This window comes from Patiria miniata, unplaced genomic scaffold (genome assembly GCF_015706575.1).
Source record: "Patiria miniata isolate m_02_andy unplaced genomic scaffold, ASM1570657v1 HiC_scaffold_1, whole genome shotgun sequence".
NCBI lineage: Eukaryota > Metazoa > Echinodermata > Asteroidea > Valvatida > Asterinidae > Patiria > Patiria miniata.
In genome coordinates, this window is record NW_024037047.1 from 107,072 (window position 1) to 118,317 (window position 11,246).

Below are 11,246 nucleotides of genomic sequence, written 5' to 3' on the forward strand. Positions count from 1 at the left end.
AAAAAAAAAAAAAAAAAAAAAAAAAAAAAAAAAAAAAAAAAAAAAAAAAAAAAAAAAAAAAAAAAAAAAAAAAAAAAAAAAAAAAAAAAAAAAAAAAAAAAAAAAAAAAAAAAAAAAAAAAAAAAAAAAAAAAAAAAAAAAAAAAAAAAAAAAAAAAAAAAAAAAAAAAAAAAAAAAAAAAAAAAAAAAAAAAAAAAAAAAAAAAAAAAAAAAAAAAAAAAAAAAAAAAAAAAAAAAAAAAAAAAAAAAAAAAAAAAAAAAAAAAAAAAAAAAAAAAAAAAAAAAAAAAAAAAAAAAAAAAAAAAAAAAAAAAAAAAAAAAAAAAAAAAAAAAAAAAAAAAAAAAAAAAAAAAAAAAAAAAAAAAAAAAAAAAAAAAAAAAAAAAAAAAAAAAAAAAAAAAAAAAAAAAAAAAAAAAAAAAAAAAAAAAAAAAAAAAAAAAAAAAAAAAAAAAAAAAAAAAAAAAAAAAAAAAAAAAAAAAAAAAAAAAAAAAAAAAAAAAAAAAAAAAAAAAAAAAAAAAAAAAAAAAAAAAAAAAAAAAAAAAAAAAAAAAAAAAAAAAAAAAAAAAAAAAAAAAAAAAAAAAAAAAAAAAAAAAAAAAAAAAAAAAAAAAAAAAAAAAAAAAAAAAAAAAAAAAAAAAAAAAAAAAAAAAAAAAAAAAAAAAAAAAAAAAAAAAAAAAAAAAAAAAAAAAAAAAAAAAAAAAAAAAAAAAAAAAAAAAAAAAAAAAAAAAAAAAAAAAAAAAAAAAAAAAAAAAAAAAAAAAAAAAAAAAAAAAAAAAAAAAAAAAAAAAAAAAAAAAAAAAAAAAAAAAAAAAAAAAAAAAAAAAAAAAAAAAAAAAAAAAAAAAAAAAAAAAAAAAAAAAAAAAAAAAAAAAAAAAAAAAAAAAAAAAAAAAAAAAAAAAAAAAAAAAAAAAAAAAAAAAAAAAAAAAAAAAAAAAAAAAAAAAAAAAAAAAAAAAAAAAAAAAAAAAAAAAAAAAAAAAAAAAAAAAAAAAAAAAAAAAAAAAAAAAAAAAAAAAAAAAAAAAAAAAAAAAAAAAAAAAAAAAAAAAAAAAAAAAAAAAAAAAAAAAAAAAAAAAAAAAAAAAAAAAAAAAAAAAAAAAAAAAAAAAAAAAAAAAAAAAAAAAAAAAAAAAAAAAAAAAAAAAAAAAAAAAAAAAAAAAAAAAAAAAAAAAAAAAAAAAAAAAAAAAAAAAAAAAAAAAAAAAAAAAAAAAAAAAAAAAAAAAAAAAAAAAAAAAAAAAAAAAAAAAAAAAAAAAAAAAAAAAAAAAAAAAAAAAAAAAAAAAAAAAAAAAAAAAAAAAAAAAAAAAAAAAAAAAAAAAAAAAAAAAAAAAAAAAAAAAAAAAAAAAAAAAAAAAAAAAAAAAAAAAAAAAAAAAAAAAAAAAAAAAAAAAAAAAAAAAAAAAAAAAAAAAAAAAAAAAAAAAAAAAAAAAAAAAAAAAAAAAAAAAAAAAAAAAAAAAAAAAAAAAAAAAAAAAAAAAAAAAAAAAAAAAAAAAAAAAAAAAAAAAAAAAAAAAAAAAAAAAAAAAAAAAAAAAAAAAAAAAAAAAAAAAAAAAAAAAAAAAAAAAAAAAAAAAAAAAAAAAAAAAAAAAAAAAAAAAAAAAAAAAAAAAAAAAAAAAAAAAAAAAAAAAAAAAAAAAAAAAAAAAAAAAAAAAAAAAAAAAAAAAAAAAAAAAAAAAAAAAAAAAAAAAAAAAAAAAAAAAAAAAAAAAAAAAAACAAAAAAAAAAAAAAAAAAAAAAAAAAAAAAAAAAAAAAAAAAAAAAAAAAAAAAAAAAAAAAAAAAAAAAAAAAAAAAAAAAAAAAAAAAAAAAAAAAAAAAAAAAAAAAAAAAAAAAAAAAAAAAAAAAAAAAAAAAAAAAAAAAAAAAAAAAAAAAAAAAAAAAAAAAAAAAAAAAAAAAAAAAAAAAAAAAAAAAAAAAAAAAAAAAAAAAAAAAAAAAAAAAAAAAAAAAAAAAAAAAAAAAAAAAAAAAAAAAAAAAAAAAAAAAAAAAAAAAAAAAAAAAAAAAAAAAAAAAAAAAAAAAAAAAAAAAAAAAAAAAAAAAAAAAAAAAAAAAAAAAAAAAAAAAAAAAAAAAAAAAAAAAAAAAAAAAAAAAAAAAAAAAAAAAAAAAAAAAAAAAAAAAAAAAAAAAAAAAAAAAAAAAAAAAAAAAAAAAAAAAAAAAAAAAAAAAAAAAAAAAAAAAAAAAAAAAAAAAAAAAAAAAAAAAAAAAAAAAAAAAAAAAAAAAAAAAAAAAAAAAAAAAAAAAAAAAAAAAAAAAAAAAAAAAAAAAAAAAAAAAAAAAAAAAAAAAAAAAAAAAAAAAAAAAAAAAAAAAAAAAAAAAAAAAAAAAAAAAAAAAAAAAAAAAAAAAAAAAAAAAAAAAAAAAAAAAAAAAAAAAAAAAAAAAAAAAAAAAAAAAAAACAAAAAAAAAAAAAAAAAAAAAAAAAAAAAAAAAAAAAAAAAAAAAAAAAAAAAAAAAAAAAAAAAAAAAAAAAAAAAAAAAAAAAAAAAAAAAAAAAAAAAAAAAAAAAAAAAAAAAAAAAAAAAAAAAAAAAAAAAAAAAAAAAAAAAAAAAAAAAAAAAAAAAAAAAAAAAAAAAAAAAAAAAAAAAAAAAAAAAAAAAAAAAAAAAAAAAAAAAAAAAAAAAAAAAAAAAAAAAAAAAAAAAAAAAAAAAAAAAAAAAAAAAAAAAAAAAAAAAAAAAAAAAAAAAAAAAAAAAAAAAAAAAAAAAAAAAAAAAAAAAAAAAAAAAAAAAAAAAAAAAAAAAAAAAAAAAAAAAAAAAAAAAAAAAAAAAAAAAAAAAAAAAAAAAAAAAAAAAAAAAAAAAAAAAAAAAAAAAAAAAAAAAAAAAAAAAAAAAAAAAAAAAAAAAAAAAAAAAAAAAAAAAAAAAAAAAAAAAAAAAAAAAAAAAAAAAAAAAAAAAAAAAAAAAAAAAAAAAAAAAAAAAAAAAAAAAAAAAAAAAAAAAAAAAAAAAAAAAAAAAAAAAAAAAAAAAAAAAAAAAAAAAAAAAAAAAAAAAAAAAAAAAAAAAAAAAAAAAAAAAAAAAAAAAAAAAAAAAAAAAAAAAAAAAAAAAAAAAAAAAAAAAAAAAAAAAAAAAAAAAAAAAAAAAAAAAAAAAAAAAAAAAAAAAAAAAAAAAAAAAAAAAAAAAAAAAAAAAAAAAAAAAAAAAAAAAAAAAAAAAAAAAAAAAAAAAAAAAAAAAAAAAAAAAAAAAAAAAAAAAAAAAAAAAAAAAAAAAAAAAAAAAAAAAAAAAAAAAAAAAAAAAAAAAAAAAAAAAAAAAAAAAAAAAAAAAAAAAAAAAAAAAAAAAAAAAAAAAAAAAAAAAAAAAAAAAAAAAAAAAAAAAAAAAAAAAAAAAAAAAAAAAAAAAAAAAAAAAAAAAAAAAAAAAAAAAAAAAAAAAAAAAAAAAAAAAAAAAAAAAAAAAAAAAAAAAAAAAAAAAAAAAAAAAAAAAAAAAAAAAAAAAAAAAAAAAAAAAAAAAAAAAAAAAAAAAAAAAAAAAAAAAAAAAAAAAAAAAAAAAAAAAAAAAAAAAAAAAAAAAAAAAAAAAAAAAAAAAAAAAAAAAAAAAAAAAAAAAAAAAAAAAAAAAAAAAAAAAAAAAAAAAAAAAAAAAAAAAAAAAAAAAAAAAAAAAAAAAAAAAAAAAAAAAAAAAAAAAAAAAAAAAAAAAAAAAAAAAAAAAAAAAAAAAAAAAAAAAAAAAAAAAAAAAAACAAAAAAAAAAAAAAAAAAAAAAAAAAAAAAAAAAAAAAAAAAAAAAAAAAAAAAAAAAAAAAAAAAAAAAAAAAAAAAAAAAAAAAAAAAAAAAAAAAAAAAAAAAAAAAAAAAAAAAAAAAAAAAAAAAAAAAAAAAAAAAAAAAAAAAAAAAAAAAAAAAAAAAAAAAAAAAAAAAAAAAAAAAAAAAAAAAAAAAAAAAAAAAAAAAAAAAAAAAAAAAAAAAAAAAAAAAAAAAAAAAAAAAAAAAAAAAAAAAAAAAAAAAAAAAAAAAAAAAAAAAAAAAAAAAAAAAAAAAAAAAAAAAAAAAAAAAAAAAAAAAAAAAAAAAAAAAAAAAAAAAAAAAAAAAAAAAAAAAAAAAAAAAAAAAAAAAAAAAAAAAAAAAAAAAAAAAAAAAAAAAAAAAAAAAAAAAAAAAAAAAAAAAAAAAAAAAAAAAAAAAAAAAAAAAAAAAAAAAAAAAAAAAAAAAAAAAAAAAAAAAAAAAAAAAAAAAAAAAAAAAAAAAAAAAAAAAAAAAAAAAAAAAAAAAAAAAAAAAAAAAAAAAAAAAAAAAAAAAAAAAAAAAAAAAAAAAAAAAAAAAAAAAAAAAAAAAAAAAAAAAAAAAAAAAAAAAAAAAAAAAAAAAAAAAAAAAAAAAAAAAAAAAAAAAAAAAAAAAAAAAAAAAAAAAAAAAAAAAAAAAAAAAAAAAAAAAAAAAAAAAAAAAAAAAAAAAAAAAAAAAAAAAAAAAAAAAAAAAAAAAAAAAAAAAAAAAAAAAAAAAAAAAAAAAAAAAAAAAAAAAAAAAAAAAAAAAAAAAAAAAAAAAAAAAAAAAAAAAAAAAAAAAAAAAAAAAAAAAAAACAAAAAAAAAAAAAAAAAAAAAAAAAAAAAAAAAAAAAAAAAAAAAAAAAAAAAAAAAAAAAAAAAAAAAAAAAAAAAAAAAAAAAAAAAAAAAAAAAAAAAAAAAAAAAAAAAAAAAAAAAAAAAAAAAAAAAAAAAAAAAAAAAAAAAAAAAAAAAAAAAAAAAAAAAAAAAAAAAAAAAAAAAAAAAAAAAAAAAAAAAAAAAAAAAAAAAAAAAAAAAAAAAAAAAAAAAAAAAAAAAAAAAAAAAAAAAAAAAAAAAAAAAAAAAAAAAAAAAAAAAAAAAAAAAAAAAAAAAAAAAAAAAAAAAAAAAAAAAAAAAAAAAAAAAAAAAAAAAAAAAAAAAAAAAAAAAAAAAAAAAAAAAAAAAAAAAAAAAAAAAAAAAAAAAAAAAAAAAAAAAAAAAAAAAAAAAAAAAAAAAAAAAAAAAAAAAAAAAAAAAAAAAAAAAAAAAAAAAAAAAAAAAAAAAAAAAAAAAAAAAAAAAAAAAAAAAAAAAAAAAAAAAAAAAAAAAAAAAAAAAAAAAAAAAAAAAAAAAAAAAAAAAAAAAAAAAAAAAAAAAAAAAAAAAAAAAAAAAAAAAAAAAAAAAAAAAAAAAAAAAAAAAAAAAAAAAAAAAAAAAAAAAAAAAAAAAAAAAAAAAAAAAAAAAAAAAAAAAAAAAAAAAAAAAAAAAAAAAAAAAAAAAAAAAAAAAAAAAAAAAAAAAAAAAAAAAAAAAAAAAAAAAAAAAAAAAAAAAAAAAAAAAAAAAAAAAAAAAAAAAAAAAAAAAAAAAAAAAAAAAAAAAAAAAAAAAAAAAAAAAAAAAAAAAAAAAAAAAAAAAAAAAAAAAAAAAAAAAAAAAAAAAAAAAAAAAAAAAAAAAAAAAAAAAAAAAAAAAAAAAAAAAAAAAAAAAAAAAAAAAAAAAAAAAAAAAAAAAAAAAAAAAAAAAAAAAAAAAAAAAAAAAAAAAAAAAAAAAAAAAAAAAAAAAAAAAAAAAAAAAAAAAAAAAAAAAAAAAAAAAAAAAAAAAAAAAAAAAAAAAAAAAAAAAAAAAAAAAAAAAAAAAAAAAAAAAAAAAAAAAAAAAAAAAAAAAAAAAAAAAAAAAAAAAAAAAAAAAAAAAAAAAAAAAAAAAAAAAAAAAAAAAAAAAAAAAAAAAAAAAAAAAAAAAAAAAAAAAAAAAAAAAAAAAAAAAAAAAAAAAAAAAAAAAAAAAAAAAAAAAAAAAAAAAAAAAAAAAAAAAAAAAAAAAAAAAAAAAAAAAAAAAAAAAAAAAAAAAAAAAAAAAAAAAAAAAAAAAAAAAAAAAAAAAAAAAAAAAAAAAAAAAAAAAAAAAAAAAAAAAAAAAAAAAAAAAAAAAAAAAAAAAAAAAAAAAAAAAAAAAAAAAAAAAAAAAAAAAAAAAAAAAAAAAAAAAAAAAAAAAAAAAAAAAAAAAAAAAAAAAAAAAAAAAAAAAAAAAAAAAAAAAAAAAAAAAAAAAAAAAAAAAAAAAAAAAAAAAAAAAAAAAAAAAAAAAAAAAAAAAAAAAAAAAAAAAAAAAAAAAAAAAAAAAAAAAAAAAAAAAAAAAAAAAAAAAAAAAAAAAAAAAAAAAAAAAAAAAAAAAAAAAAAAAAAAAAAAAAAAAAAAAAAAAAAAAAAAAAAAAAAAAAAAAAAAAAAAAAAAAAAAAAAAAAAAAAAAAAAAAAAAAAAAAAAAAAAAAAAAAAAAAAAAAAAAAAAAAAAAAAAAAAAAAAAAAAAAAAAAAAAAAAAAAAAAAAAAAAAAAAAAAAAAAAAAAAAAAAAAAAAAAAAAAAAAAAAAAAAAAAAAAAAAAAAAAAAAAAAAAAAAAAAAAAAAAAAAAAAAAAAAAAAAAAAAAAAAAAAAAAAAAAAAAAAAAAAAAAAAAAAAAAAAAAAAAAAAAAAAAAAAAAAAAAAAAAAAAAAAAAAAAAAAAAAAAAAAAAAAAAAAAAAAAAAAAAAAAAAAAAAACAAAAAAAAAAAAAAAAAAAAAAAAAAAAAAAAAAAAAAAAAAAAAAAAAAAAAAAAAAAAAAAAAAAAAAAAAAAAAAAAAAAAAAAAAAAAAAAAAAAAAAAAAAAAAAAAAAAAAAAAAAAAAAAAAAAAAAAAAAAAAAAAAAAAAAAAAAAAAAAAAAAAAAAAAAAAAAAAAAAAAAAAAAAAAAAAAAAAAAAAAAAAAAAAAAAAAAAAAAAAAAAAAAAAAAAAAAAAAAAAAAAAAAAAAAAAAAAAAAAAAAAAAAAAAAAAAAAAAAAAAAAAAAAAAAAAAAAAAAAAAAAAAAAAAAAAAAAAAAAAAAAAAAAAAAAAAAAAAAAAAAAAAAAAAAAAAAAAAAAAAAAAAAAAAAAAAAAAAAAAAAAAAAAAAAAAAAAAAAAAAAAAAAAAAAAAAAAAAAAAAAAAAAAAAAAAAAAAAAAAAAAAAAAAAAAAAAAAAAAAAAAAAAAAAAAAAAAAAAAAAAAAAAAAAAAAAAAAAAAAAAAAAAAAAAAAAAAAAAAAAAAAAAAAAAAAAAAAAAAAAAAAAAAAAAAAAAAAAAAAAAAAAAAAAAAAAAAAAAAAAAAAAAAAAAAAAAAAAAAAAAAAAAAAAAAAAAAAAAAAAAAAAAAAAAAAAAAAAAAAAAAAAAAAAAAAAAAAAAAAAAAAAAAAAAAAAAAAAAAAAAAAAAAAAAAAAAAAAAAAAAAAAAAAAAAAAAAAAAAAAAAAAAAAAAAAAAAAAAAAAAAAAAAAAAAAAAAAAAAAAAAAAAAAAAAAAAAAAAAAAAAAAAAAAAAAAAAAAAAAAAAAAAAAAAAAAAAAAAAAAAAAAAAAAAAAAAAAAAAAAAAAAAAAAAAAAAAAAAAAAAAAAAAAAAAAAAAAAAAAAAAAAAAAAAAAAAAAAAAAAAAAAAAAAAAAAAAAAAAAAAAAAAAAAAAAAAAAAAAAAAAAAAAAAAAAAAAAAAAAAAAAAAAAAAAAAAAAAAAAAAAAAAAAAAAAAAAAAAAAAAAAAAAAAAAAAAAAAAAAAAAAAAAAAAAAAAAAAAAAAAAAAAAAAAAAAAAAAAAAAAAAAAAAAAAAAAAAAAAAAAAAAAAAAAAAAAAAAAAAAAAAAAAAAAAAAAAAAAAAAAAAAAAAAAAAAAAAAAAAAAAAAAAAAAAAAAAAAAAAAAAAAAAAAAAAAAAAAAAAAAAAAAAAAAAAAAAAAAAAAAAAAAAAAAAAAAAAAAAAAAAAAAAAAAAAAAAAAAAAAAAAAAAAAAAAAAAAAAAAAAAAAAAAAAAAAAAAAAAAAAAAAAAAAAAAAAAAAAAAAAAAAAAAAAAAAAAAAAAAAAAAAAAAAAAAAAAAAAAAAAAAAAAAAAAAAAAAAAAAAAAAAAAAAAAAAAAAAAAAAAAAAAAAAAAAAAAAAAAAAAAAAAAAAAAAAAAAAAAAAAAAAAAAAAAAAAAAAAAAAAAAAAAAAAAAAAAAAAAAAAAAAAAAAAAAAAAAAAAAAAAAAAAAAAAAAAAAAAAAAAAAAAAAAAAAAAAAAAAAAAAAAAAAAAAAAAAAAAAAAAAAAAAAAAAAAAAAAAAAAAAAAAAAAAAAAAAAAAAAAAAAAAAAAAAAAAAAAAAAAAAAAAAAAAAAAAAAAAAAAAAAAAAAAAAAAAAAAAAAAAAAAAAAAAAAAAAAAAAAAAAAAAAAAAAAAAAAAAAAAAAAAAAAAAAAAAAAAAAAAAAAAAAAAAAAAAAAAAAAAAAAAAAAAAAAAAAAAAAAAAAAAAAAAAAAAAAAAAAAAAAAAAAAAAAAAAAAAAAAAAAAAAAAAAAAAAAAAAAAAAAAAAAAAAAAAAAAAAAAAAAAAAAAAAAAAAAAAAAAAAAAAAAAAAAAAAAAAAAAAAAAAAAAAAAAAAAAAAAAAAAAAAAAAAAAAAAAAAAAAAAAAAAAAAAAAAAAAAAAAAAAAAAAAAAAAAAAAAAAAAAAAAAAAAAAAAAAAAAAAAAAAAAAAAAAAAAAAAAAAAAAAAAAAAAAAAAAAAAAAAAAAAAAAAAAAAAAAAAAAAAAAAAAAAAAAAAAAAAAAAAAAAAAAAAAAAAAAAAAAAAAAAAAAAAAAAAAAAAAAAAAAAAAAAAAAAAAAAAAAAAAAAAAAAAAAAAAAAAAAAAAAAAAAAAAAAAAAAAAAAAAAAAAAAAAAAAAAAAAAAAAAAAAAAAAAAAAAAAAAAAAAAAAAAAAAAAAAAAAAAAAAAAAAAAAAAAAAAAAAAAAAAAAAAAAAAAAAAAAAAAAAAAAAAAAAAAAAAAAAAAAAAAAAAAAAAAAAAAAAAAAAAAAAAAAAAAAAAAAAAAAAAAAAAAAAAAAAAAAAAAAAAAAAAAAAAAAAAAAAAAAAAAAAAAAAAAAAAAAAAAAAAAAAAAAAAAAAAAAAAAAAAAAAAAAAAAAAAAAAAAAAAAAAAAAAAAAAAAAAAAAAAAAAAAAAAAAAAAAAAAAAAAAAAAAAAAAAAAAAAAAAAAAAAAAAAAAAAAAAAAAAAAAAAAAAAAAAAAAAAAAAAAAAAAAAAACAAAAAAAAAAAAAAAAAAAAAAAAAAAAAAAAAAAAAAAAAAAAAAAAAAAAAAAAAAAAAAAAAAAAAAAAAAAAAAAAAAAAAAAAAAAAAAAAAAAAAAAAAAAAAAAAAAAAAAAAAAAAAAAAAAAAAAAAAAAAAAAAAAAAAAAAAAAAAAAAAAAAAAAAAAAAAAAAAAAAAAAAAAAAAAAAAAAAAAAAAAAAAAAAAAAAAAAAAAAAAAAAAAAAAAAAAAAAAAAAAAAAAAAAAAAAAAAAAAAAAAAAAAAAAAAAAAAAAAAAAAAAAAAAAAAAAAAAAAAAAAAAAAAAAAAAAAAAAAAAAAAAAAAAAAAAAAAAAAAAAAAAAAAAAAAAAAAAAAAAAAAAAAAAAAAAAAAAAAAAAAAAAAAAAAAAAAAAAAAAAAAAAAAAAAAAAAAAAAAAAAAAAAACAAAAAAAAAAAAAAAAAAAAAAAAAAAAAAAAAAAAAAAAAAAAAAAAAAAAAAAAAAAAAAAAAAAAAAAAAAAAAAAAAAAAAAAAAAAAAAAAAAAAAAAAAAAAAAAAAAAAAAAAAAAAAAAAAAAAAAAAAAAAAAAAAAAAAAAAAAAAAAAAAAAAAAAAAAAAAAAAAAAAAAAAAAAAAAAAAAAAAAAAAAAAAAAAAAAAAAAAAAAAAAAAAAAAAAAAAAAAAAAAAAAAAAAAAAAAAAAAAAAAAAAAAAAAAAAAAAAAAAAAAAAAAAAAAAAAAAAAAAAAAAAAAAAAAAAAAAAAAAAAAAAAAAAAAAAAAAAAAAAAAAAAAAAAAAAAAAAAAAAAAAAAAAAAAACAAAAAAAAAAAAAAAAAAAAAAAAAAAAAAAAAAAAAAAAAAAAAAAAAAAAAAAAAAAAAAAAAAAAAAAAAAAAAAAAAAAAAAAAAAAAAAAAAAAAAAAAAAAAAAAAAAAAAAAAAAAAAAAAAAAAAAAAAAAAAAAAAAAAAAAAAAAAAAAAAAAAAAAAAAAAAAAAAAAAAAAAAAAAAAAAAAAAAAAAAAAAAAAAAAAAAAAAAAAAAAAAAAAAAAAAAAAAAAAAAAAAAAAAAAAAAAAAAAAAAAAAAAAAAAAAAAAAAAAAAAAAAAAAAAAAAAAAAAAAAAAAAAAAAAAAAAAAAAAAAAAAAAAAAAAAAAAAAAAAAAAAAAAAAAAAAAAAAAAAAAAAAAAAAAAAAAAAAAAAAAAAAAAAAAAAAAAAAAAAAAAAAAAAAAAAAAAAAAAAAAAAAAAAAAAAAAAAAAAAAAAAAAAAAAAAAAAAAAAAAAAAAAAAAAAAAAAAAAAAAAAAAAAAAAAAAAAAAAAAAAAAAAAAAAACAAAAAAAAAAAAAAAAAAAAAAAAAAAAAAAAAAAAAAAAAAAAAAAAAAAAAAAAAAAAAAAAAAAAAAAAAAAAAAAAAAAAAAAACAAAAAAAAAAAAAAAAAAAAAAAAAAAAAAAAAAAAAAAAAAAAAAAAAAAAAAAAAAAAAAAAAAAAAAAAAAAAAAAAAAAAAAAAAAAAAAAAAAAAAAAAAAAAAAAAAAAAAAACAAAAAAAAAAAAAAAAAAAAAAAAAAAAAAAAAAAAAAAAAAAAAAAAAAAAAAAAAAAAAAAAAAAAAAAAAAACAAAAAAAAAAAAAAAAAAAAAAAAAAAAAAAAAAAAAAAAAAAAAAAAAAAAAAAAAAAAAAAAAAAAAAAAAAAAAAAAAAAAAAAAAAAAAAAAAAAAAAAAAAAAAAAAAAAAAAAAAAAAAAAAAAAAAAAAAAAAAAAAAAAAAAAAAAAAAAAAAAAAAAAAAAAAAAAAAAAAAAAAAAAAAAAAAAAAAAAAAAAAAAAAAAAAAAAAAAAAAAAAAAAAAAAAAAAAAAAAAAAAACAAAAAAAAAAAAAAAAAAAAAAAAAAAAAAAAAAAAAAAAAAAAAAAAAAAAAAAAAAAAAAAAAAAAAAAAAAAAAAAAAAAAAAAAACAAAAAAAAAAAAAAAAAAAAAAAAAAAAAAAAAAAAAAAAAAAAAAAAAAAAAAAAAAAAAAAAAAAAACAAAAAAAAAAAAAAAAAAAAAAAAAAAAAAAAAAAAAAAAAAAAAAAAAAAAAAAAAAAAAAAAAAAAAAAACAAAAAAAAAAAAAAAAAAAAAAAAAAAAAAAAAAAAAAAAAAAAAAAAAAAAAAAAAAAAAAAAAAAAAAAAAAAAAAAAAAAAAAAAAAAAAAAAAAAAAAAAAAAAAAAAAAAAAAAAAAAAAAAAAAAAAAAAAAAAAAAAAAAAAAAAAAAAAAAAAAAAAA